Below are 25,430 nucleotides of genomic sequence, written 5' to 3' on the forward strand. Positions count from 1 at the left end.
TGAGTGAAACTTCTCCTAATAGTCCTCTTGTGCTTCTTTGACAGTGTTGTGCCATTCAGGCTGATGTCACAATATATCATTATTTTAGAAACTATGTAAAATTAAAAGGGCACTAATGGACCCAGTTTCATGACACAGAGGACCAGCATCAGGTGGCAGCACTATAAGAATCTGCTGACTTAGTGGGATCTAATAAATAATTTAGGATGCCAGATGGTGTCATGAAGTTTGAATAAAGCATGGAAAATCTGATTTAGAAAAACTGGAGAGAAAAAAATACAGTGTTGTTACAGTGTGAATGATACTATCATGAAACAACTCTTCTGTCACCGTTACAACAGGATTCAGAAAATACCTACACTTGTCAAGGTTGTGTAAAATATGTAGCAAATGTCAAATATTACATGACATTTATCAAATAGCCAAAGATCCATATTAACTGACCTTTTATATATGACTAATTTACAACAAAAAGTTAGCCATGAACTTGTTTCCAGAAAACCAGAATCTATGTGCCTATTTAAAGATATGGAGATTTGGGCCTGGGGTTTTGCATTGCCTAATTTAATTGAGCATGCTGAAGACCTTCAGCCAGATTTACAATGGCTCTTTGTATATAGTTTTGTATGTAGCTTTAAAGCAAACATTTTAAACATAAATTTAATTAAAATTAACTATCTTACCAAATGTTCCCCACTTCTTCATGTGAAGAGAAGTTCAAATGCAAAGCTTTTCTACTTAGCATTATTCTTAATACATGTTCAAATTGCCTTGAATTATAACACAATGCAAATGTTATAGAAACAGAACATAAATATGGACCTGTTTATCAGCTTCCTAGTTCATAATCAGGAAGGCTGGAAGGCTAAATCAACCAATCCCAGTCAGGATTAAACTCCAAGCTGTACGTAGAATAGTACACTGCATTCTAACCACTTTGCCACTACTGTTACCTGTGAAGCTCTCCTTATGAATTTTCATTAAAACATATTTCTTTAGAAGCAAGATGGTTGGGAAAATGGGATTAAAATAGAATAAGAGCATTTTAAACATTACTAAAGATCAGGGAGGGGCACAGTACTGCCTTAACAGAGACAGAGTATATTACTTTTGAGGACTTTACTTGAATTGAAACTTGAATTGACATAGCTGATCTTTATAGATGAATTGCTTTCCTTTGCCTTGAACTTATAGTCAAATCAATTTTATTGAAGGAGGCCACTGTGTATTTTTTTTAAAGTTTTAGAGCATTGTTCAGAGTGGTAAATGAAAGAGCAAGGAATCCAGGTTCTACATTTTCAAAAAAAAATTCATGGAAGAATTTGAATAGAAAACAACCAGTCCTTGATTTAGCTGAGATTGCTTCAGATCAGTGTACAATTAGTTTCAGTAACTTTTGTTTCTATGTCATTTAGCTTAGGCAGAAGGAAAAACCCAAGATTACATATACCTCTTTAAATTTAGGAAATGTGTTGTATATTGTTTAGTACTTCTGCTTTTGTTACAGTTGCTAAATAATTATTACTATAATCTCCCAGGGTCAGTTGGGAAAGATATGATAACATATAGTACAGTGATGGCAAACCATTTCGACACTCCTCCATGGTCGCGGCTCCTCTGGGCCGCAACCATGGAGAGGAATTGCGCAGAGGGCATGCACACACCAGAAAATGTACTTCCTGTTTTCGGCACACACATGCACACCAGGCAGCAAGTCTTTCAGTTACGGCTATGCATGTGCATGCACATGCACTGATCAGCTAGCCGGCATCCATGCTAATGCCGGAAAACAGAAGATCAGCTCTTCCAGTTTCCGTCACTGCTGCACACACAAAGGACAGCTGATTGGCATGTGCGCATGCGTGCCAGAAACCTGAAAGAGAAATGGGTAATACCGCATATGCCTGGCACTTCGGGCACGTGTGCCACAAGTTCACCATCATGGATATAGTACTTTTTATTGAACCAACACTAGGAAATGTGACATGAGCTTGAAACCATCATCCATTTTGTACTCTGTTAATTAACTTTTGCTGAAATACTCTAAGTGCTATGATTACCATCTCTGAAATGATATTTGTCTTTGTTCCTCCTGCACCCATTTCACTTCAACATGGTCCTTGGGAGTCATCTATTAATTATTTGATTATAAAGGCATTTCAAAAATAAATACACTTCCACAGCTAAGTAGTTAAAGTTTAATTTAAAAGCACCAGACCATGGCATAATTTCAGTTTAAAATGAGCCTCCAAACTGGGGCTAATTAAAGTAGCTTCTGGGTCACGAGGTACATACTTTGGCTTCAGAGACGGCTATAGTTATAAATAGTCCAAAACAGTTTGCCTTTGAGCTATTTCATTTTAAAGAGACAGTGTCTGCTGATCAGATAAAATCCATATCTTTATGCAGCTTTCTCCAACTTACTGCATATCAGACATGTTTGAATTCTAAGACCCTAAAGTTCTTGTAATCTTGAAAACTACAGGATTGGTAATCTGGCATCTTTCGAAGGCACTTGTTTGGAAACCATTGTTGTGTGCAAAACTAAAGATTGTTTTGTATCTGAGATTTAAATAGGTTACACATTAGATTGACACAAAGGATTGGGTTTCTGTGGCATGAATGTGGTGGTAGTTTGTCTTCTCCCTTCAGGGTATATTCTAGTGGTGATAATTGAGGAGAGATATACCACTTAACAATAGCAGTTAGACTTACTGTATATAGTGCCCCAAAGTGCTTTATAGCACTTTCCAGGCAGTCATCAGTCCTTCATATGTGGGGTACTGAGGGTTTGGTATTTTCTCCTCTCTTCTTTAACATGTACACGAGACCACTGAGCAAACTCATCTGTCAATATGGGTTGAGGTATCATCAGTACACTGATGATGCCCAATTACGGTATATCTCTCTGCTTCTAGTGAATTAAGGCTACCATGAATGTGAGCTTCAGCTGAACCATAGCAAGACAAACTGGCTCTCCAGAATGAAAGACAATCTCCATGTGTGAAAGTCCAAAATTGATTCATTGTTACACAGCCTATGCAGGGGAATCTTCACAACTGGTTAGTATTTACATGGTGTTAAATAAGTGTCCATGTAATTCAAATGGGGTTGAACTTACTTGACTTGTGGCTATGTACGGATTATAGACTGATTCCTCTTTAACTGTGCCCTCAAGTTCTGCCACTCCTTTTCCTACATTGGCTCTGCATTTGGGGGCCCACTGTTTCCAGGACTGTGCCATCTTTGTTGCTGGATGGAATTGTTAAGTGATGAATAGGTGACAGTCATGGCTAGGAGGATCTTTACTCAGCTTCGTTTTGTGTGCCAGTTCTGCCTACTCCTAGATTAGCAGACCCTAAATATTGCCACTCATGTCCTAGTCATTTCCAGATTGGACCAATAGAATGCACTTTACATGGAACTACCCTTGAAGCGTGACTCAACAAATGTGCGCACGACAAAAGCGCGCCGATGAAACTGCGGCGACAAAAACTGTGATGTCATAAACGCACCCACAACAATGCGCTGACACAACCGCGCCCACAAAAGCGTGATTTCAGTTAAGGTAAGGGTTATGTTCAGGGTTAGGTTTAGGGATTTCAGTTAAGGTAAGGGTTAGGTTTAGGGTTAGGTTTAGGGATTTCAGTTAAGGTAAGGGTTAGGTTTAGGGTTAGGTTTAGGGATTTCAGTTAAGGTAAGGGTTATGTTCAGGGTTAGGTTTAGGGATTTCAGTTAAGGTAAGGGTTAGGTTTAGGGTTAGGTTTAGGGCTAGGTTTAGGGTTAGGTTTAGGGTTAGGTTTAGGGTGAGGTTAGGGTTAGGGTTAGGGTTAGGGTTAGTCCTTTCATTCCATCTCTGTTTTATGTTAAAGGTCCTTGACTGCAGGGACTCACTTAAAAAGTGTAATTTAAGACAGAGCTAACAAATTATCAGATATATCTCTCTTCAGAGGGGCGTTGCTGAATTGTAGTTATAAGTTTTAAGAGACTTCCCAAATATTTCATTAGGCATAATTTAATAATTAGATATATACCTGAGACATCCAGTTTGGTGTGAAGATAGCTATTGTTGTAATTAACTATGAAACTTTTATCTTGGATTGCTAAGAGGGAAGAGTTGAAAGAAACAGATAAACATTGCTCCATTACTCTATCAACTTAGCTGAAGGCCACAGCTGTTGTTTTCACATTAGGACTTTTATGCTCTCATTTGGAAACTACAAACAGACAGAAGGCTGTGAAGTTCTGCTGATTAAATTGTGCTGCTTTACTAGCCAGAAATAATACATATTAAAAAGTGTAATTTAAGACAGAGCTCACAAAGTATCAGATTTATCTCTCTGTAGAGGGGTTTGCTGAATCGTTTTAAGAGCCTAATCAAAGATCTAGAAAAAGCATTTAACTACTGGTTCTTGGTGTGGCTGGGTTATGCATTTAACTGAAGATGTTGATGTATACATTAAATCAGGGTGGGTGGGTGAGGGAAAACCAACTGATCTTCTTCTCCAGATGTTAAACTTCAAAGAACTTTTGCAGACGATCATTGCCATGAAATAAAAGGGGACAGAAAATTATATGCTGAATAAATGACTGTTAACCCCCTATTACTGGTCCTATATTTCAAATAAAAATACTTCTAATGTTGCAGCTAAAATAGCTTTTGCTGAGAAATAGTTAAATCTGGCGAACAGAAACTGCATAAAAATGGAACTCTCCAAATAGTAGTATCAATAGCACAAACATCATTATCATACATAAACCCGAACATTAAATATAATTAATGTGAAATATGAAACATATTTCAAGGGTCCCTTTAAACATATGATCATGATCTCACCATCAGCATAACCTAAGGAAATCACAAGAATTTTTTTATATACAAGATAATAATTTTGAGTGAAAATCATTAGGCTTTTAATAATTACACTATAGGCTGGTCAGCTGAACTATTACAAGTGAAAAACATTTATATCATTCTGTCTAATGATTTCCTGACTTCAATTACTAAGTTGGTGCCCAATAAGATTGGACTAATGAAAACAAAGGGAAGTGTAGATGACAAACTGCCCTATACCAGCTATACATCCTAATTCTGAAAACATGTCCATTAAGAAACAAGAGAGCAAAGATGGAAAATCAAATACAGAAAAGCAAGAAGAGGAAAGCATCTGTATCCTTTATTGTACTACCAAAGTGAATTATAACAATCTTTTAAAGCTTCTGAGCATAAACAATAAGATATGTGCAACAGTCAAAATGTTGTCTATGATGACCAAAGCAATCAGTAACCAACAAAGGAAACAGGAATAATAAGGCCAGCAGCACCATGTCCAAACATTTTAGGACATACTGTATCTAAATACCATTACTTGTAAATCATAGTTTGAGTTTTCTTGAAAAGTATCAGGGAAAGTGCTTTACACATAATCTGGTTATGACAACTTTTGGAAGGTAAACTTGGGTTATCTAACTTCCCAAACTCCAGAGGTTAACTCAAAATAATATTTTGTGCAGCTGCTTCAAATTTTACTTCAGATTGACTTCCCAAAGAAACAATTTTGAAAAGTGGAATAGTTGCATTATAATGAAGCTACACCAAAAACATTGATAACTAATGATAAGCATAAATTGTATATTAAATTAACATTTAAGCAAGACATCTTGGGAATTATTTCAATAATATTTCTGTAATTTTATGGTAAAATGTTCCCAATGTAATCATTGACAGGAGTTGTCAGATCCCTAAAAGTGATTCTGCCATTCAATTGGGAGAAGGGGGCCTCGGAGTTAAATCACTAACTGTATCTGTAACAACTGAGTTTTACAACTTTACAACTGGTTTCTTGTCACCGGAAGACTGAAGGTCCCAGCATCTCTGGAGGGATGTTTATGATAGCCATGTAGGATAACTTGCTTTAATGTCTAACTAGAGATAGCCATGGGAACGTGTGTTTTATTGACTCTCAGGGCAGAAGAGTTAAGGAAACATCTTCACACTTGTGTATTGGTCAGAATCTGCATTTGGACAAAGGGGGGCATTATCAGCTTAATCTCATTTGCATGGGTTTCAGATGCTGCTTTGCCTCTAATGGTTTCTATCTTGACTGATTAAAGGTTCCTTTTGAAATAATCCGTTTCAAGAGTCTTTACTTTCTCAAGTTAGGAGAGGAGCTATTACAGGAGTTTTATATCTGAACAAAGGGCTAATAAATGTTTTCAGGGGTAAGAGAAGAATTAGTAAGTTAATAAATAATAATTACCAATTGCAATCCAAGCTTCTTCTAACCCAACATTTCTTTAATTGGCATCTAATCAACAGAAACTTTTCGCTGCCTGCCCTGCAGACTATCAAGACAAAACAACTGGATGTCTACCACAGTCCCAGTTATATACAATCTCTGGCTGAAAGGTCTTCTGGGAGAAAAATAATTTTATTATTAACAGATTTTGCATGGATCAAGATCAGAAACTCTACAATCAAGCAACAAATCCATGAGAAAGAAAGAAATCATGGTGGGTTCCAGATTTCTAAGCATTGCACAGCAAGCTAAGCACAACAGGACTAAGGCTTGAAAAGGTGACCTCAGCATTTTGTCCCACTGAGTGAAACCAATAAATCAGCCATGCTGAACTCAGTGCACAACTGAGCTATCGCCTGCTGATCTCCTACTGGCCTCCTTCTTGGCACAACTCTCAGACCTGTGGAATTCAGCCCTCTTCTGTTGGATGTTTAATGGATCTGTCTCAGCTGGAGTAGTTATTAGGTCCAACACTGCTGAATCATTGTTGTCCTCAGATGCCTCTGGCTCCACATCCTCACAGTTCTCATCTGATGATATATCCAGCTGATCTCCCCACTTGGAAGGATCAGGTAATTGTCAAAAGTAAACCTAGCAATATTGGGAAATATAACCAAAAGGGCAATAATCACCTTCAAGAAAAAGATGATTTAGATGCTACAGCCATGGTTGGGAAGCAGATTTAAGTCTTGAAGATACACCTTTATTATGAAAATAAATAATATGGCTTTAACTCCTTAAGGGTAGCATAATGTATGTTTCTTGATATTTAGTCAGAACAAGTGTTCTCACAATCAGCTCTTGAGATCTAATCACTGTAATTTTGGGATTAGGAGATCTAAGTCCTCATACCAGTTCATTAAACAAAGCAATGTGGTCAAACTAAACAACTTGAATAAATATTCCCTGATCAAATCCAATATAAGCATGAAATCATTATGGGAACATAAAGAGATAAACCCACCATGCATCTGATATCACTAGTTCAATTAGTAAATACCATGATTATATCTGGTTTTATTAAGATTAGGAAACACTTTGAAAATAGATGACAATTACGCCATGTAGTTTCAGGTGGTTTGATAGTTATTTATTTCAATTTATAACAAGACTGGCTTGGAATACTAGAGTGGAATGCTTCAATTATTGATAAAGATGCTTCAAAATTCTTAAAATTGTATGTTATAGTGCAGTGATGGCTAATCTTTTTTTGCTCGGATGTGAAAAGTACACACACATACCCAGACCCATAATTCAACACCCCCCGCATGCATGACCCCCCCAACTGCCCTGTCCCCTTGCATGTGTGCATGACACCCCCCTCCTGAAGCCGGGGAGGGCAAAAACAGCCTCCCTGTCCCCCCCCCAGAAACCAGAAATGAGCATTTCCAAACTTGTGGTAGGCCCATTTTTCACCCTTCCCAGGCTTCGGAAGCTTTCCTGAGGGCAAAAACAGGCTCTCCCAGCCCCCCAGAGGCCTTCAAAGGCCAAAAATCAGCTGGCTGGCATATGCATGCACGCTGCAGCTGACCTAGGATAACGGTTCATGTGCCCTCAAAGATGGCTCCATGTGCCACCTGGTTCACCATCACAGTTATAGTGTATTATGAAATATCTGAATTCTAGAAAGTCAGGCTGACATAATTAATTTCGTAGGATTTGGGTCAGGTTTTGTTCCAACAGGGAAATCAAATTCTCCTGTCTTTTGGAAGTTAGTTATTATGATAAACAGGAACTACAATGTGGAGGTAGAGCAGATGAATTTTGATTGCATTCCTCTGCATTGATAGTGATATTCAGGATAAAGTATAAGCCCAGCAAAATAATGGTGAATGTTTTTCTGCCACTAGTAATAACAATCCTTAAATCCAGGCTCAGTCTGCAATTTAAATATCCCACTATACAGTATATTAATAGTAACTCAGAATACCTGGGTTCTGATACATATTCAACATTGGAAAGTAAATTTCCATCTGATATGACATTAGTAGGAGACATCAATGCTGATGATAAAACAGCAAAATACTTGAATGTTAGTGAACTTAACCTTCCTTTTCTTTTTAAACATTTTAACTGAAGTACTTTAATTTGAATCTAGCAAAATAAAAATTGTTGGATTTACTATATAAAAGGAATGATCACATTCTGTATTGTTGTTATCTCTGAAATAAACACTATATTGCCAAAAGTATTCACTCACCTGCCTTTACTCGCATATGAACTTACTGTAACTGACATCCCATTCCTAATCCATAGAGTTCAATATGATGTTGGTCCACCATTTGCAGCTATAACAGCTTCAACTCTTCTGGGAAGGCTGTCCACAAGGTTTAGGAATTTTTGACCGTTCTTCCAAAAGCGCATTTGTAAGGTCACACACTGTTGTTGGATGAGAAGGCCTGGCTCTCAGTCTCCACTCTAATTCATCCCAAAGGTGTTCTATCGGGTTGAGGTCAGGACTCTGTGCAGGCCAGTCAAGTTCATCCACACCAGACTCTGTCATCCATGTCTTTATGGACCTTGCTTTGTGCACTGGTGCACAGTCATGTTGGAAGAGGAAGGGGCCAGCTCCAAACTGTTCCCACAAAGTTGGGAGCATGGAATTGTCCAAAATGTCTTGGTATGCTGAAGCATTCAGAGTTCTTTTCACTGGAACTAAGGGGCCAAACCCAGCTGGCAACCGCCAAACCCAGACTCATCCATCCAGTGCCAGATGGAGAAGCATGATTCGTCACTCCAGAGAATGCGTCTCCACTGCTCTAGAGTCCACTGGCGGTGTGCTTTACACCACTGCATCTGACACTTTGCATTGCACTTGGTGATGTATTGCTTGGATGCAGCTGCTCGGCCATGGGAACACATTCCATGAAGCTGTCTGCGCACTGTTCTTGAGCTAATCTGAAAGCCACATGATGTTTGGAGGTCTGTAGTGATTGACTCTGCAGAAAGTTGGCGACCTCTTTGCACTATGCGCCTCAGCATCCATTGACCCCGCTCCGTCACTTTATGTGGCCTACCACTTTGTGGCTGCATTGCTGTCATTCACAAACACTTCCATGTTCTTATAATATAGCTGGCAGTTGACTGTGGAATATTTAGGAGTGAGGAATGTCACGATTTGTTGCATAGGTAGCATCCTATCACAGTTCCACGCTGGAGTTCACTGAGCTCCTTAGAGCAACCCATTCTTTCACAAATGTTTGTAAAAACAGTCTGCATTCCTAGGTACTTGATTTTATACACCTGTGGCCATGGAAGTGATTGGAGCACCTGATTCTGCTTATTTGGATGGGTGAGTGAATATATATACGGGCTAAGTAGAATTGATTATGTATCTCCTTTGCTAAATAGAAGTTTTTGAAATATTGAGCTCATTTCAAGAGATTGTAGTGATCGCCAAATTATCTCCTCTCTATAATATTGAATTTAAAGTTAATAGGAGTTGAACATATAATTGTTTAACTGAATTAGAACTTTTGAGCCAGAAAAAAGGAGAATTAAATGATCTGTAGGTTTAGAGAGATAATTGCTGCAATTCTACAATAGAACATCCTTCTAAATTTTCCCGACAAATTGCATACTGCTGACTCATGTTCTCCAAATGATCTGAGATACTATTAATATATAGTGGAATATTTAAAACAGGATTTAGTACAAGACAATTGTAAATCAAGACCTTTTCAATGATATAATCATTGATTTGATGCAGAAAGTAAAACAGCATACCATATGGTTAGGAATCTGGCAAGGATATGAAGCGAAGTAACTCCCTGAGGATGATTTCAGAATTTATTATAAAGAAAAGGAAACAAACTCCCAAAGAGAAAGAAAATAGTGTATCAAAGGGGAGTCTGCAATTTACTTTGATTGCCCTAAATTCTAAAGATGCATCAATGAATTTATTTAATGAAAGTAACAACAAAACACATCAGCAGAGATTTGGGGAACATGTTATAAAGCAAATTTACTTTTGCTCCTATCTTGGCATTCTTCTTATGGCTTCAGATAGTTATATTATCACTTTTGGGCCCCACAAATAAATTCACTTATCTCTAACAGAATAATAAAGTTTAAGCATGCAAGTTGGGCTAATAACCTCACCCTTCACCCCCACTCATAACTATAGTGAGAAAAACTTAGTCCTGCACTTTCTGCTTATAATAGAGAAATTTCTTCAACCTCCTCTTCTCCTGATATGGACTTTTTCAGAGTAAGTTTCTTATAACTATATGTGGTATATCTAAAAATATGCCTGCTTCCTTTTTTCCTACAGAAACTGAACAGACAAATAGTTATCAGGAACTTTAATTGTTAGTTCCTCTCATCTGATTCTCAGTTTGCCAATCTGTGCATTTTGGAACAATCTGAATTTGCTATTTTACCCTGCATTTTCTTTTTTTAAATAATTATTTGTTGTGGCCCAGCAGGAGCTGTTGGCGCTGCAAACAGACTCCAATAGCGAGGGGCCCTATGAGTCGGCTCTGGAAGATGTGGAGGACCCTGGACAGGGTTCAGACTCTGAGCAGGGACCAGGTCACCAGGAAGCGCCTGAGGCATGGAGCAGCAGTGAAAGCCAAAGTGACTGTGCCCATGACGTCAGGCCCTGGAGCAGTGGTGAAGGCGTCGGGCCTTGGAGCAGTGGGGAGGAGCTAAGGGAGTTGGTCCCGGACACCCAGGCAAAGGCAGGCAAATAAGCGACAACAGCAACTACGCAGATACAGAACATAATTGGACCCAGGTGGTTGTAATTAGGCTCCTCCCAAGAGAGTATAAAAGGAGAGACTTTGGGAGGAGGCTGTTTGCAGGATTCAACTAATATACCAATGCTGGAGAAGCTCTCCTGTGTATTTTTTATCTTGGAAGTCTGGATTGCTGCCAAAGTCTTGTCGGTGTGTTAATTTACTGTGAATAAATTGTCTAGCAGTAATCTTGTCTCGGAGTGCCTCAGTGTATGGAGGGGGGTCAGAACAATTATTATTGATAAGTTTTACTTGAATAAAATTAAAATAATATAAAAGAAAGGAGAGGAAAAACCACAGGAAACAATACAGTTAAAAGAAAAGGGGAAAATATAATCAATGAAGTGAGTTCTGACTTTCATTACAGCAGTTATATTGAAAGTTATTATCCCTTATCTTCTTAAACATAACCATAATCCCTTCACCCACATACTGAACACTTTTTCAATCATCCATCCTAAAACAATCATTATTTTAGGTTTTTATATTTTTAGCAAAAAAAGTCCAGAATAAATTCAATATTCTGCAAAAATATTTATTTTATCTTCTATTGTGACTAATCTGTTTCCAGATTATTTTTCATTAAAATTATAATCTTTCTAGTTGATGAAATAGTGTATTCTTCTATGAATGTACAATGTTTCTCATAAACAAACATTTTCTTTTACAGTGGTCCAACAATTTCCTTTCTATAACTTTTACCTCCTTTAGTAATAAGCATTTTTCTTTATCTCAAATTTGTAATCCATAAGAGGATAGTAAAAAACAAAAGAGGAACTGTTTTCCCCATGTTCATAATATTTCAATCCCTATATAATGCCATACAGTCATACCTTAGTACTTGACTGTTTTGAAACTTGTCAAATTCGGTACTTGATTCATTTTGAAGCAAAATTTTTGTTCCAGTAATACTTTATTTAGTATTCCACATGCAAATTAGAACTTGATGGTGTAGGCTGCCTGGTGACTTGCTACTCTTTCCAGCTAAACAAAGAATGATGTGTTAATCACATGGTTTGTTTGTTAATTGTCATTTTAAGTATTCCTTGTGCCTCCGAGAACCAATTTATAACAAGTAGTGAGGTACCACTAATGAGTGGTGGGTTTCAAATTTTTTTAGAACCTATTCTGTAGGTGTGGCCTGTTTTGTGGGAGTGGCTTGGTCATGTGACCAGGTGGGCATGGTTTGGTGGTCATGTGACCGGGTGGGCATGGCCAACTCGGAATATGTGGTGAAACTCACTTAACAATGCTCTTGCTTTGCATCCAAAATTTTGGGCTCAATTATGGTCATAAATTCTCTTTCTTTCTTTCTTTCTTTCTTTCTTTCTTTCTTTCTTTCTTTCATCTCTCTTTCCCACTTTCTTTTTCTTTCTTTTTCCTTCCTTCCTTCCTTCCTTCCTTCCTTCCTTCCTTCCTTCCTTCCTTCCTTCTTTCCTTCCTTTCTGTGTGTATCTCTCCCACTTCCTTCCTTCTTTCTTCCTTTCTTCCTTCCATCCTTCCTTACTTTCTTTCTCTCTTACTTTCTCTCTTTCTCTCTCCCCCCTCTCTCTCACACACATCCCTTCTAATTATTTTCGTAGCTATATTCTATAAACTAAAACGGGTGCCCAAGAAACACTGTGATTATGGCATTCTGTGTCCTACAAGCCAATTCATAGAGCTCTCTATTCAGCCTCTTACCACTCTGAGGGTTAACCAAATATGGTTAGTTGTCCTGTTATCTCTTGGTCTTGGTTCCCATCTTTATAGCAGAGTGGCAGAGAGGGCTAATTTCAAATGGCTTTTTTTCCTTTTGCTGAAGCCAGATTTCTCTGCCGCTCTCAGGGTGACCTGGTGGGTATCTGAAGATGATGGGTATGTCACAGAAGGCACACGCACACAAACACACACAGACACACGCACTTGCAGCAATGCAAGGCGCATGTGTAAGGGGGACTGGATCAGCTGGGAGGCTGGCAAAAAAGAAGCTTCTGTTTCTCCACTGCTACAGCTCGCAAAGAAAGAAGGCAGGGATGCTGGCCGGTGCTCTCTTCATTTGCCGCTTGCCCCTGCGGCCCACTGGGTGCAGCCCTGGCTGGCTGGCTGGCTGGCTGGCTGGGACAGTGGTGAGGGGCTGAGCGCTGGCCATCATCCCTGCCTCCTTTCTTTGCGAGTTGCGGCAGCGGAGAAACAGAGGCTTCTTTTTTGCCAGCCTCCCCGCTGATCCAGTCCCCCCTTACACACGTGTGTGTGTGCACACGCGCGCGCGCGAGAGAGACCTCATTTCCAATGAGGGGAATCCATAGAGAAAGAGAAAAAATGCATGGATTTCTTCCCCACCCCCATTGGAAACCAGACAGCTGTCAAAAAGAAGGGAGAGTGCACCACATAGGCTTCTCAAAACAGCCGAATCCTCATCTCCTGTTCCTTCTTTAGCTGTTGGACAAGCCCATGTGGCGCACACTACTCACTTCTCTTTGACAGCTGCCTTGTTTCCAATGGGGGGGGGGGGGAAATCCATGCAGAAGGAGAAAAATGCATTGATTTCTTCCCCACCTCCATTGGAAACCAGGCAACTGTGAAAGAGAAGAGAGTACATGCTATGTAGGCTTCTCCCAATCCTCTGCTTCAGCAAAGGAAGTGGGTGGACGGGGCAAGCCTGGTGCAGACAGGCGGGGCGAGCAGCAGCGACTGGGTGGGCAGAGGGAGTGATGGGGGGCAGGCCAGGGGAGGGAGCATTCCGATAGTGGACTTCCAGAAGTTCAGGTACGGGAAGGCATGCTAAATTTCACAAAGCAGTACGTGCGTACTGGTGCGTACCGGCTGAAACCCACCCCTGCACTAGATATGTATAACCGTGGTTGTCTCAGAACTTCTTTTCCACTTGGCTCTTTATTTATTTATTATTATTTAATATAGTTAACCAATCAGCTTCTTTAACAACTTTAACATTCTTCTAAACATTGTCTGCTTATTTAATTCACAGAATACTTGAATTGTGGAACTATTTCAAATGTACCTGTCCCTTCAGTCTGTGTTTTAAGTTTCTTATTCTAAAATGCCAGTTACCTTTTTGTATTTAATCCTTTTAAAATTTTATAACTAGTTATTTCCATTTTATTTAATCTTTTCTGGATCAAAAGGTTTTAGGTGATCTATTGCTCTTTACAGTTTATTTTTTCTACATTATATATGTTTTGGAAAACAGATTGGGCAGACCGAGTGTCCTTAAATAGGTTCTGCATGTCTTCTTCCATGGCTCTTAGCAGGCTTCCCACAGATCCAACAGTCTTTTTATTGCAAAAATCTATTCTTTCAGCACAAGTGGATAATCCCATGGTGTCTCCTTGTCCATAGAAGCTCCATTAGCTTGGGTACAGCATCTGGCTGCTAGTCTTTGCCTCTGCATTATCCATGTTGTTTTGTGAAAAAGTGCTAGTGTCCCATGTTTCCACACAGAAGTTCACCCAGCATTTTCTGATTTTTATGAGCAGATCCTTTCACCAGATTTTTTTTTATAATTTGAACAACTGAGACCCCAACTTTTAGGAAGGGGGTTTACACATTTGTACATTTCTAAAATCACAAAATAACATTGGCCTTTGATATGTGCATATTGCAAAACTATACTTGAATGTACTACTTAAAATATTCAAAAAGGGACTCATTAGATTTCATTTTCACTAATGTTATCAACTATTAGGAATAGCTATTTATTTAAAATGTTATCATAATTTCAAAAACCTCCCATGTTATTCACTGCTCTATTATTCTTGCTGCTCATGGATAATTTATGAAGGGGAAGTATGTAATTCCTATAATCTAGGTCATTGAATATCAAATTAGATGAAGAGTCTGTAAACTTTTCCTCCAGTGGCAAATAAACAATTTTTAAAGTAGATTTTGGTTCATTGGTATATATTTTAATAAGTAAATAAATAAATAATTAGAAGTTAATGATAGATTTGATGAAAAGGTTAAAGTATATTTTTATTTGTTTGTTTATTTGTTTATTTATTTATTTAATTTATTTGCTAACCATCTCCTTTCAAATGACCCTGAATGATTTACAGCGTAATAAATATTAAAACCATTAATATAACTGAATATAAAATTACAGAACAGACAAAATAAAATCATTAACACCAGATGGAAACGGGGAGAGCCAGGTATATGGGGAGGAGGTTGGATTATTTTTTTAATTACCCAAATCTCCAATGAAAAATTCTCTATTGGAAATCCAAGCCATATGACAGAACTAGGCTTTAAGGCTCTTATGAAAAATTAGGAGGGTGAAAGCAATCTCACTTCTTGGAGTATGATGTTCCAAAGGGCAGGAGCCCTGGCAGAGAGGACTCTTCTGGATGCCATCTGCCAAAGTCCCTTAACTGACAGGATGCACAGTATTCTGTCCATGCTAGTGTGGGTGGGGAACCAACACTCACTTGGTTTTGCCAGGATTCAGCCGAAGCCTGTTTTTCCTCATCTAGGCCCCTACAGCCTCCAGGCACTTTGAGAGTATCGCTTGGACCACCAGGGGTGGAGATAGGACACTGATGATAGCTCAATCCATGGTGATGAAGAATTTCACTCAGCAGCTTCATGTAGACATAAAAGAGCAATGGAGAAAGTACTGAACCTTGCAGCATTCCACAAAGTGGCTGTGGGCTGGATCTCTCAACTCCCTCAACACGGATTGGGAACAGTCCCGGAGAAAGGACTGGTCCAGTGCAAAACCGAACACTGCATTTCCATAAATTTGCATATTTGTGTAAATAAATATAGAATTTATTTACATAATTAATGATTTAACCGTGCTATTTAAGTTTTATTTTGTTGTATTTAATTGTGATTGACTGCTATCCTACCTTGGCTTTTTATGACTTTGCTGTGAGTTAAGATTGAAATATTAAACATATTTTATCCTGTATTTCAGTCAAGCACTTTTTCTTTTTGCATTTTCCTAACCCTAGAAATCCTGTTAGGTAAGTTGGACTAATGACCTGGCCAAAGTCATTGAAACAGCTTCCGTGGCTAGGAGTAGAATAGAACCTGAATCTCCCTGTCTTCCCAACAGTTTAATCATATCATACTAGCTATCACATTGATAACAGTATGATGGGAAAAAGGGAAGATATTTGTACAAAATTTGCAAATTAAATATACAATAAACTTTACGTTGTCTAGGCAAGAAATTTATAAATGTGGACTAACTTTTTCAGAATATTCTACTACTTTTCTAGTTCCATTTGCCGTTCTTATTATGGCCTGTTGGCCACCAGCCCCTCCAGCAGCCGAATCAGAGGAGGTGGTGGCGTGGGAGTCAGGGTCAGCATCAAGTCAACCAGAGAGCTCCGAGTGGGAAGAGGGAATAGAGCTGGCAGAGAGAAAGATACAGAGGTGGCGCCTGGACTGTCCGTCAGCCCTTAGAAGGAGAATCAACAGTCCCCAGGTCTGGAGCTGGTTGATGAGGAAGAGAAGAAACAGCTGGTTCCAGTGCCTGATGCGTGGATGCGCAGAAGGCAGAGGAGAGCAGTGGAAATCCATGGGTCGATCCTTGGGAAGAAAAAGCCATCGCTGCTAGCAAAGCCCCACCCTACGTCTGGGGATAAAAGGCAGGGGGAAGAGAGGAATAGAGGTGGCAGACAACTATTCATCTTCCGGCCAGATGGATTTATTAGCCTGCGTTGAGAGAGAAACTGTTTGCTAGGGCTGTTGGCTCTCCTTATAAAGGAATCTTTGAGTTAACTTCAGACGGTTTGTCATATTTGGAAAGCTGGGTCAGAACAGTTCTGTGGAGACAGGTGTTTCTACAAATCACAATGGGCATGCTTTTGCAGGCTATCTGCATCCCACAGATGGGGCTTCACTTATTTGTGCAGCCTGGTTTCTGGCATGTTGCAGACTGGTGCCAATCCATGGACCGGGGGTTGGGGACCTCTGAGCTATGATATACACCTGAGCCTGCTGATACTTTATCTTGCCTGCCATGATTGCATGATGTTAATTTTCCTATATTTATTCTACTAGGGCTTAACTATGTAAATCAGGACTATCAGGTCACTTCCACTGCGTTTTGAAGAATTTGTATGATGCCCAGGTAGAAATAGCCAGGTTAGAATACGGAGAAACTCAATGAATGCAACAAAGTTAAATACTGTCTTCTTATTCTTACCTTTTATGTAGAATATACTATGAAAAATCCTGTACTAGAATAAATAGAAATTGATTGATTGATTTGATTGATTTACTTTATTTGTATGCCGCCCTTTTCCCTGGGGGGACTCAGGGCAGCTCACAATTCAAGGGAGGGGAGGAACAGACAAGTTACAAAACATAACATGAAGATCATACACCGTTAAAAAGCACAACAGTCATACCATTCGAGTGGGGCTTTAGTCTTTAGCCCCAGGCCTGTCGGAACAGCCAGGTTTTAAGAGCGATGCGGAAGGCCTGGAGGGTGGTGAGGGTACGAATCTCCATGGGGAGTTCATTCCAGAGGGTCGGAGCAGCCACCAAGAAGGCCCTCCTCCGGGTAGTTGCCAGTCGGCACTGGCCAGCAGATGGAATTCGGAGGAGGCCTAGTCTATGAGATCTTATTGGTCTAGTGGAGGTAATTGGCAGTAGGCGGTCTCTCAAGTACCCAGATCCATTGGGACTTAGTTTCGTTTCATTTATTGATTAGCCCATAGGCCATATCAAAGAACAGAGTTCCAAACACAAATTATTAATAAAAAGTCCCATAAAAATAAATGAAAATGAAATTTGATATAGAGGTAAGTAAAATAAGATTAAATTATATTTCAGTATCACCTCTACAATCTACCCCAATCAGTCCCACATATGCTGATCTAAGCCAAACCATTTTACTCAAGTACTTTGCTGTATTAAATGTTTTCAGATTTTCGCTGCATATATGGTATGTTATTTTAATATGGAGTTCCCAATGGGTGATTCATTTACTATATGAACCAAGGTACCTGTCTCTCATCCTCTTATACAAACAATAATCAAATATTACATGAGCCAAGTATTCTATCTTCAGTGCTCTGCAAATGCAGATACATCCATTGTATGGTATAGAATGGAATCATCCATATCTGACCACTTTCTCAAGCTGTTCAAATCTCATGTGAATATGTCCCTAAGATGTTTTGGCAATTTAAATAGCTGTCTGTTTGAAAAGTATGTTTATATTTACTCAGCCATTTCAAGTTACTATGAATAGCTATATCATCTGTGCTTCTATGTCCATGATTCTTTGAGCAACTCTTTTTTTAACTTGTTTTCCTGTTACACAAGAGACAGGAAGGCCCACAGCTTCTTACAAAATTTGATCCAAGAGATTTATATTTGTAATTTTATCTGAAAAATGGAATTATAATTGCTGAAACAATCTGCAACAATTTCAGATATGATGATGCTGAAAGTAACAAAGACTCAATGAGCCATCATTTAGGATAAAAAAGAGAGTGCAAAACCACTCTGTGTAATGGCTCCTCTCCTAACTTGAGAAAGTAAAGACCCTTGAAACGGATTATTTCAAAAGGAACCTTTAATCAAGCAGGATGGAAACCATTAGAAGCAAAGCAGCATCTGAAAACCTTTAGGCCATGCAAATGGGATTAAGCTGATAATGACCCCTCCCCTTTGTCCAAATGCAGATTCTGACCAATACACAAGTGTGAAGATGCTTCCTTAACTCTTCTGCCCTGGGAGTCAATAAAGCAGACGTTCCCATGGCTATCTCTAGTTAGATATCAAAGTAATATATCCCACATGGCTACCATAAACATCCCTCCAGAGATGTTGGGACCTTCAGTCTCCCGGTGACAGGAAACCAGTTGTAAAGTTGTAAAACTCGGTTGTTTCAGATGTAGCTAATGATTTAATTCCGAGGTTCCCCTCCTCCCAATTGAATGGCAGTATCACTTTTAGGGATCTGACACTCTGCTGCTCAAAATAAACAATGACTTCCCATCAACATTATGTCAACTAAGCTAACCCCACGCAAAAAAGCAAAAAAGTGAAATAGAAATGCCTTTTCTTCCTAGGCTGAACATTCGTAAAGATATAGACATGAAGACATTCACAAATGACAAATGTCGGCAAAATATTAAAAGGTAGAGTCAAAAACTGATGTTTTTATTGTTTTCCCATTTGCAACTTATAACTAAAAGCTGAAACTGAAAAATGACTGATGAAGAAAAAATGTACTTCTAAACTGCGATGCAGAAAAAAATTGTTAAAAGTACCTTGGACCAAAGAGAGACATCCAGAACTAAACAAAATAGTGCTAACTGGAATGAAATTAAGCTAAAGCTTAATCAATTGTGCACATAAGGTAAAAGCAAGAGTCACTGGAGAAAAGTCAGATGCTTGGAAATATCGGAGACACCCAGAAAATAGGCTGATAGAAAACAAGGCTAGTTGCTGGCATTGGTGACATGAGCTTACAAAACTCAAAAAAGGAAATTACAAGCAATTTTAGGAAAATGTTCTTCATGTTATAAGTAGTAGAAGCAACTGAATGTCTGTATGCAGACCTGCTGCCCTTTCATTATGCAGGGGCACCAGAAACCAGAAGTGTGCTAAATCAATTACCTTCTCCAATGTCTACAGCTGTTTTGCAACACAATTCACTGTTGCATATGTTGCACTGTTGCAAAACATTTGTCGAAGTTTTACAATTATAGCACTAGGAAGATGGGTTCAAACATGATGGAAAAACCCAGCAACACTATTATGTGATATTTAATCATTGGAAAGCATGTCTAGTAATATCAGAAATGCTAAAATCTTGCATAAATTATCATTATAGCCAAAAGTAATATAATGGTAGAAACATTTTGGGCAACAATGCCAACCATTTTTGGTACTAACAATTAATGAAAAACAGTTTTGTTAATATGATAGCCTGCCTTTTAGAAACTATTTAATTTTATGGCACCAATATTTCAGTTGTGTACACATTACACAAACACACACACGCACACACGAAATAAACTGATGTTAGGCTTCATAGATTCAGGCAGATTAAAAGGGATATAATTATATTATAAATGCTTTGTCCAAATTAGAGAAGACAAAAAACACTGCAGTGAGTGATCCCTTTCATAGTATAAATTATTATTCTATGAAATTTTATCTGTTAAGTCACATTAAGACTTTGATCTCTATTAAATTAGTGGGGTGAACTGGCAATTCTGCTTATCTAATACAAATCATCTTCTTTTAAAGACTTTTGTTTTTAAACAACAATGCTTTGTCAACATTTCAGGATATTATTTTGCAATTATTTATTATTTTTGCATTCACCAGCTTGCTCAGACCCATGCAAACATTGATACAATCCTATATTCTGGCAAAAACTTTAGGGATCAGACTCTCCATATTTTTTTTCTTCCAATTTATCTTGGCATTAGACATTTTACTAAAATAAGTTATGAGAATGGTTGTTTTGTTTTAGTTTCCAAATATGTTATATTCTAAAGTTATATATAATTTTGAGAAGAGAGGTAGTGCTATGCTCCTTCCTGTATATGTAACTTCTAGACTTAATTAGAAAGTCATGGTGTATACTTGACTGCAATACACCAATTCTAATTAATTCTAGATTCAGGAGGTCAGGGTCTTTCACAGCCTTCCTGTAGTGCCAGTTTGCTACTTCACTGCCTCCATCTCAGCGGTTCAGGTTCAGCAACAAGTCTCCCAATAACTATTAATGTTGTGATTAGATGAAGGGCAGAGAAGTAGTCTTCAAGAGCAACCTCTTTTGCTCTTGAAGCTATGCTAATGATAGAACTTCAATAGCATGCAAGAAGCACGAACCAATGAGGAATGTGTGTATCTCTCTCTCTCTCTCTCTCTCTCTGTCTCTCTCTCTCTCTGTCTCTCTCTCTCTGTCTCTGTCTCTCTCTCTCTCTCTCTCTCTCTCTCTCTCTGTGTGTGTGTGTGTGTGTGTGTGTGTGTGTGTCTGGCAGAGAGAGAGAGAGAAGATTTGAAGCTAAATCATAAAATTACTTGCTGATTAGAACTAAAAAGATCTTGACTTAATGAAAATCATAAGGCATTAAAAGAGCATGCTTTGTTTTAAGTGCCCCAGAGCAAGTTCAAGGTTGTTCTATGGCCCTTGAAATACCAACCATCATTTAATTAAGGGTGCTCCAACTGAAAAGCTACTTCCATATTATTTTTGCTCCATAGGTCTCTGCTATTTTTCTTTTACATTTTCCTTTTGCTTTCAAATGATTGCAGTTTTCACTGCAGACACTTTTCAATAGCTAGCTGAAAAGGAGAGTATTATCAGTCTTTAGTCCATGTATATAAAACAAATCTGTTAACAAACAATTGTACCTGAACTCATAGCTAGACGCCCTTGAAATAAATTACTATTCATATAATTTCTCAACCTTTAAACAAATATTTTTCTGTAAAAGATAAAATGATTTCCTGTACAACATTTCTGTTAGACTAAATTGTCTGGCACATTATATGTACCAGACACTTTAGACACAATACAACAATATAGCAGGTCAGAAATATTAGTTTAAGTACTAAACAGTGCTTACAGCAGTATTTCCCCACAGAGTTTATGTATGACTCAGCGTACTGTATTATCAATGTTATTTTCTAACTGCAATGTCAATTATTGTATTTTTCAGAATATGAGACACACCTTTTTCTCTCAAAAAAGAGGCTGAAAATCTGGGTGCATCTTATACACTGAATACAGCATTTTTTTTGCCTCCTGAAACCTTGCCTCCTTCACCAAAACGACCATGCATAGCTTGTAGGAGGCTTTCAGAGAGCTCCTGGGGGCTGGGGAGGGCAGAAATGAGCAAAAAATGGACCGTTTTGTGCTCGTTTTTGCCCCCCCCGAACACTCTACAAGCCTTCTAAGGGTTATTCATACCCTTTGGGGGGGCGGGTTGCAAAAAATGGGCCATTTTGGGGAGGTTTGCGGAGTGCAAAACCTTTTTTTTAATTTGCCCCTTCAAAACCTTGGTGCATCTTATACTATGATGTATCTTATACGCTGAAAAATACAGTATATCTTCTTAGTACAAAACCAGATAATCATCAATTGCCTACCCTTCATCTGGTTTCTCATGAAAAAGTTATTTTAAAAAGTTATTAGTGGGGGCAGTGTGACCATAGCTAAAGGTACACCGAAGAAGTACTAAGGTCTCCAGAAGTGTTTGAGTGCTGCTCCTAGGGTAAGAACCTAGGAGCAAGTAGTATGTTAGGTGGATTCTCTCTTGAATGGTTGTTGCACATGTGGTGGTAGAGACAGGAGAGGTGGGAGCCTAGATCATGTTGAGTGCTTAAGCTATAGCACTGTGTGGGTTCTCCCCCCACCCATGTCTCAAGATGTAAGAGATTGGTTGGCGGGAGATAGCAAAGCTCTTAGCTCTAATAAGAGGGAGATTGGGAAGGGAGAGTTGATCACCTTGGGGCATATGAGGCAGGACAATATATTAGAGTGGTGACTTCAGAAGCCAGTGGACAAGTTGTTAGGGAAAGAGTCCCGGATGTGTAGTATTGGTGGCATGTTCCAGGCCCCTGAGCTGAGTCAGTTTCTGGACAGTATACTCTCAAAGGTCCCGAAGTTATAAATTAGAATAACAGAGTTGGAAGGGACCTTGGAAGTCATCTTGTCCAACCCCCTGCTTAGGCAGGAAATCCTACACCATTTCAGACAAAAGATTATCTAATCTTTAAAACTTTCAGTGTTGGAGCATTTACAACTCCTGGAGGCAAGTTCCACTGATTGTTCTAATTGTCAGAAATTTCTCCTTAGTTTTAAGTTGCTTCTCTCCTTGATTAGTTTCCACTAATCACTAATTGGTGACCTCAGGTGCTTTGGAGAATAGTTTGACTCCCTCTTCTTTGTGGCAACCCCTGAGATATCAGAACAGTGTTAACATGTCCTTTTCATAAGACTAGACATATCCAGTTCCAGCAACTGTTCTTTATATGTTTTATTCTAGAATCCCCTAATCATCTTTGTTGCTCTTCTCTGTACTCTTTCTAGAATCTCAACATCTTTTTTACACTGTGGCAACCAAAATTGGATGCAGTATTCCAAGTGTGGCCTTACCAAGGCATTAAAAAATGATATTAACACTTCATGTGATCTTGATTCTATCCCTCTGTTTATGCAGCCTAGAACTGTGTTGGCTTTTTTGGCAGCTGCAGCACACTGCTGGCTCATATTTAAGTAGTTGTCCCCTAGGACTTCAAGATCCCTCTCACAATCACCACTACTGAGCAAGGTACCACCTATAGTGTACCTGTGCATTTTGTTTTTCTTGCCTAAATGTAGAAGCTTACTTTTTCACCATTGAATTTCATTTTGCTAGATAGCACCCAGTGTTCAAGTCTGTTGAGATTCTTCTGTATCTTAAAGCTATCTTCCGGAGTGTTGGCTATTCCGGCTAGCTTGGTGTTGTCTGCAAATTTGATGAGTTCCCCATCTATCCCCTCATCCAAATCATTGATGAAGATGTTGAAGAGTACTGGGCCTAAAACAGAGCCTTGGGGTATTCCACTGCATACTTCCCTCCATGTAGATGCAGTTTCATTGAGGATTACACGTTGAGTGCGGTTGGTCAGCCAGTTACGAATCCATCTGGTGGTGATGCTGCCTAACCCACATTCTTCTACTTTATCTAGTAGTAGGTTATGGCCTACCTTATCAAATGCCTTACTGAAGTCCAAGTAAAGTACAATATATCAACGGCATTCCTCTGGTCCACTAGTTTTGTCACTTTGTCAAAGAATGCAATAAGATTAGTCTGTCATGACCTGTTTTTGACAAACCCATGTTGGCTTTTGGTTATTACTTTGTTTGCTGCTAGGTTTTCACTGATTCATTGCTTGATTATCTTTTCCAGAAATTTCCCTGGCCTTGAGGTCAGACTGATGGGTCTGTAGTTTCCTGTATCTATTTCCCCCTTTTTGAATATAGGATATCACCTCTTTTCCAGTCTTCTGGCAGCTCACTTACCATTTTCTTCCCTATTTTAACTTGTGTTCCTAACAGGTTTGGCTATTGCTCATGAATGCCAGATTGATCAATAATAAGTCTACCCTTACTCAAGATATTATTGAGGGAAAGAGAACTGATGTGACATGCAACACCAAGATCTGGCTGATACTGGAAGAGCAAGTGCCCCTCTTGGCGATGTACCCAGCTGGGCTTTAGGGTTTGGCATCAGCTAAGATCCCAGGGTAAGAGAGGTAGAGGGGCAATGGTAATCAGAAAGTCTTTTTTGTCTTTCAAAGGCCTTGCTTCTCAAGTTTCTAATTGTGAGTCCCTATTTCTGAAGTTAAGCTGACAGGATCAGTTGGCAGTGTTACTGTCAGGCCTGCAGTTATATCCCTTTTAGGATCTTTGGCCTGCCATGCTCTCTTTTACTTCGTTATGCTGTTTCATTAGTGTAGTAGTTGGGAGGGGGGAATAGAAAGGAATAGAATTGTGGAATGTGTTGTTGTAATTCTTTTCTAGAAGCCCAAGATCATCTTTTGTCTCCGCACCTCTGCACCTGACCGGAACCAGCTGGGTGGAGATGCTAGCGTGGAAGAAGAAGATTGGACCATGTGATGGATTTGTGGATATGGGGACAAGATCATGAACTTTCAACTGGGTGGGAATCCTAGGTAACTTCGAGAATTGGGATTCCACAGATGTGCTAAGATGTCTGATTTATTAAATTGGAACTTTAAGAATCGTTTTGCCTTGGACTCTGATTTAATTCTACATGATACTTGGAACGCTGACAGTTGCTAGTATAGCAGACTCCTGCTGTGTGGTAATCTCCCTTCCTGAGCTGCTAGAGGCTATTTCATGACTGTCGGTGGATTTTGATCTGTCAGGATCCAGGAGAAGGAATGTCTCTGCCATGACTCATGCTCTCGGGAAATACTTATTCCCTGACTCCAACCCTCCTGATATTTCAAAAGTGCCTCAATACATAGTTCTGCCAGATGGCTTGGGGGCCCAATGGGCGAGCTTCTTACTGGAGGTTGCTGACTAAAATTTAATGCTACCTTTCCCATGTGTCTGGCTTCTTTGCCATATCGTCTCCTTGATTTTATCTGTTAATGTTTTTGTATTGTAAACTGCCCTGAGTCATTGGATACAAGATGAGCAACAAATAAATGTTGTGAGATAAGTGGAGTGAAAAGACAGAGAAAACTAAGGAAATACATTTAAACTGGAGCCACATTGATGATTCTAGTAATTCTTTGTGGTTTTATCCCTTTGAATTAAATCTTTAAATGGAAAGGAATATCAAAAGATAACATAGATCAAAAGAACTATGACCTGATTATTCCTTTTGTTTTAGCTCAATCTTGTCCTTTGAAACATGGATTTATTTGCTATCAAATTCTTATTCCTTGA

The 25,430-nt window shown here is 39.0% G+C and overlaps 1 protein-coding gene across 4 annotated transcripts in view; it reads right to left on the bottom strand.

Moving 5' to 3' along the window:
- Positions 1-25,430, bottom strand: part of GALNTL6 (polypeptide N-acetylgalactosaminyltransferase like 6) — a 576,396-nt gene that overhangs the window by 161,816 nt on the left and 389,150 nt on the right. The gene's annotated exons all lie outside the window — the stretch shown is intronic.

This window comes from Thamnophis sirtalis, unplaced genomic scaffold (genome assembly GCF_051295495.1).
Source record: "Thamnophis sirtalis isolate CommonGarterSnake01/CBP01778 unplaced genomic scaffold, rThaSir2_p1.2 scaffold_10, whole genome shotgun sequence".
In the NCBI taxonomy this organism is placed as follows: Eukaryota; Metazoa; Chordata; class Lepidosauria; order Squamata; family Natricidae; genus Thamnophis; species Thamnophis sirtalis.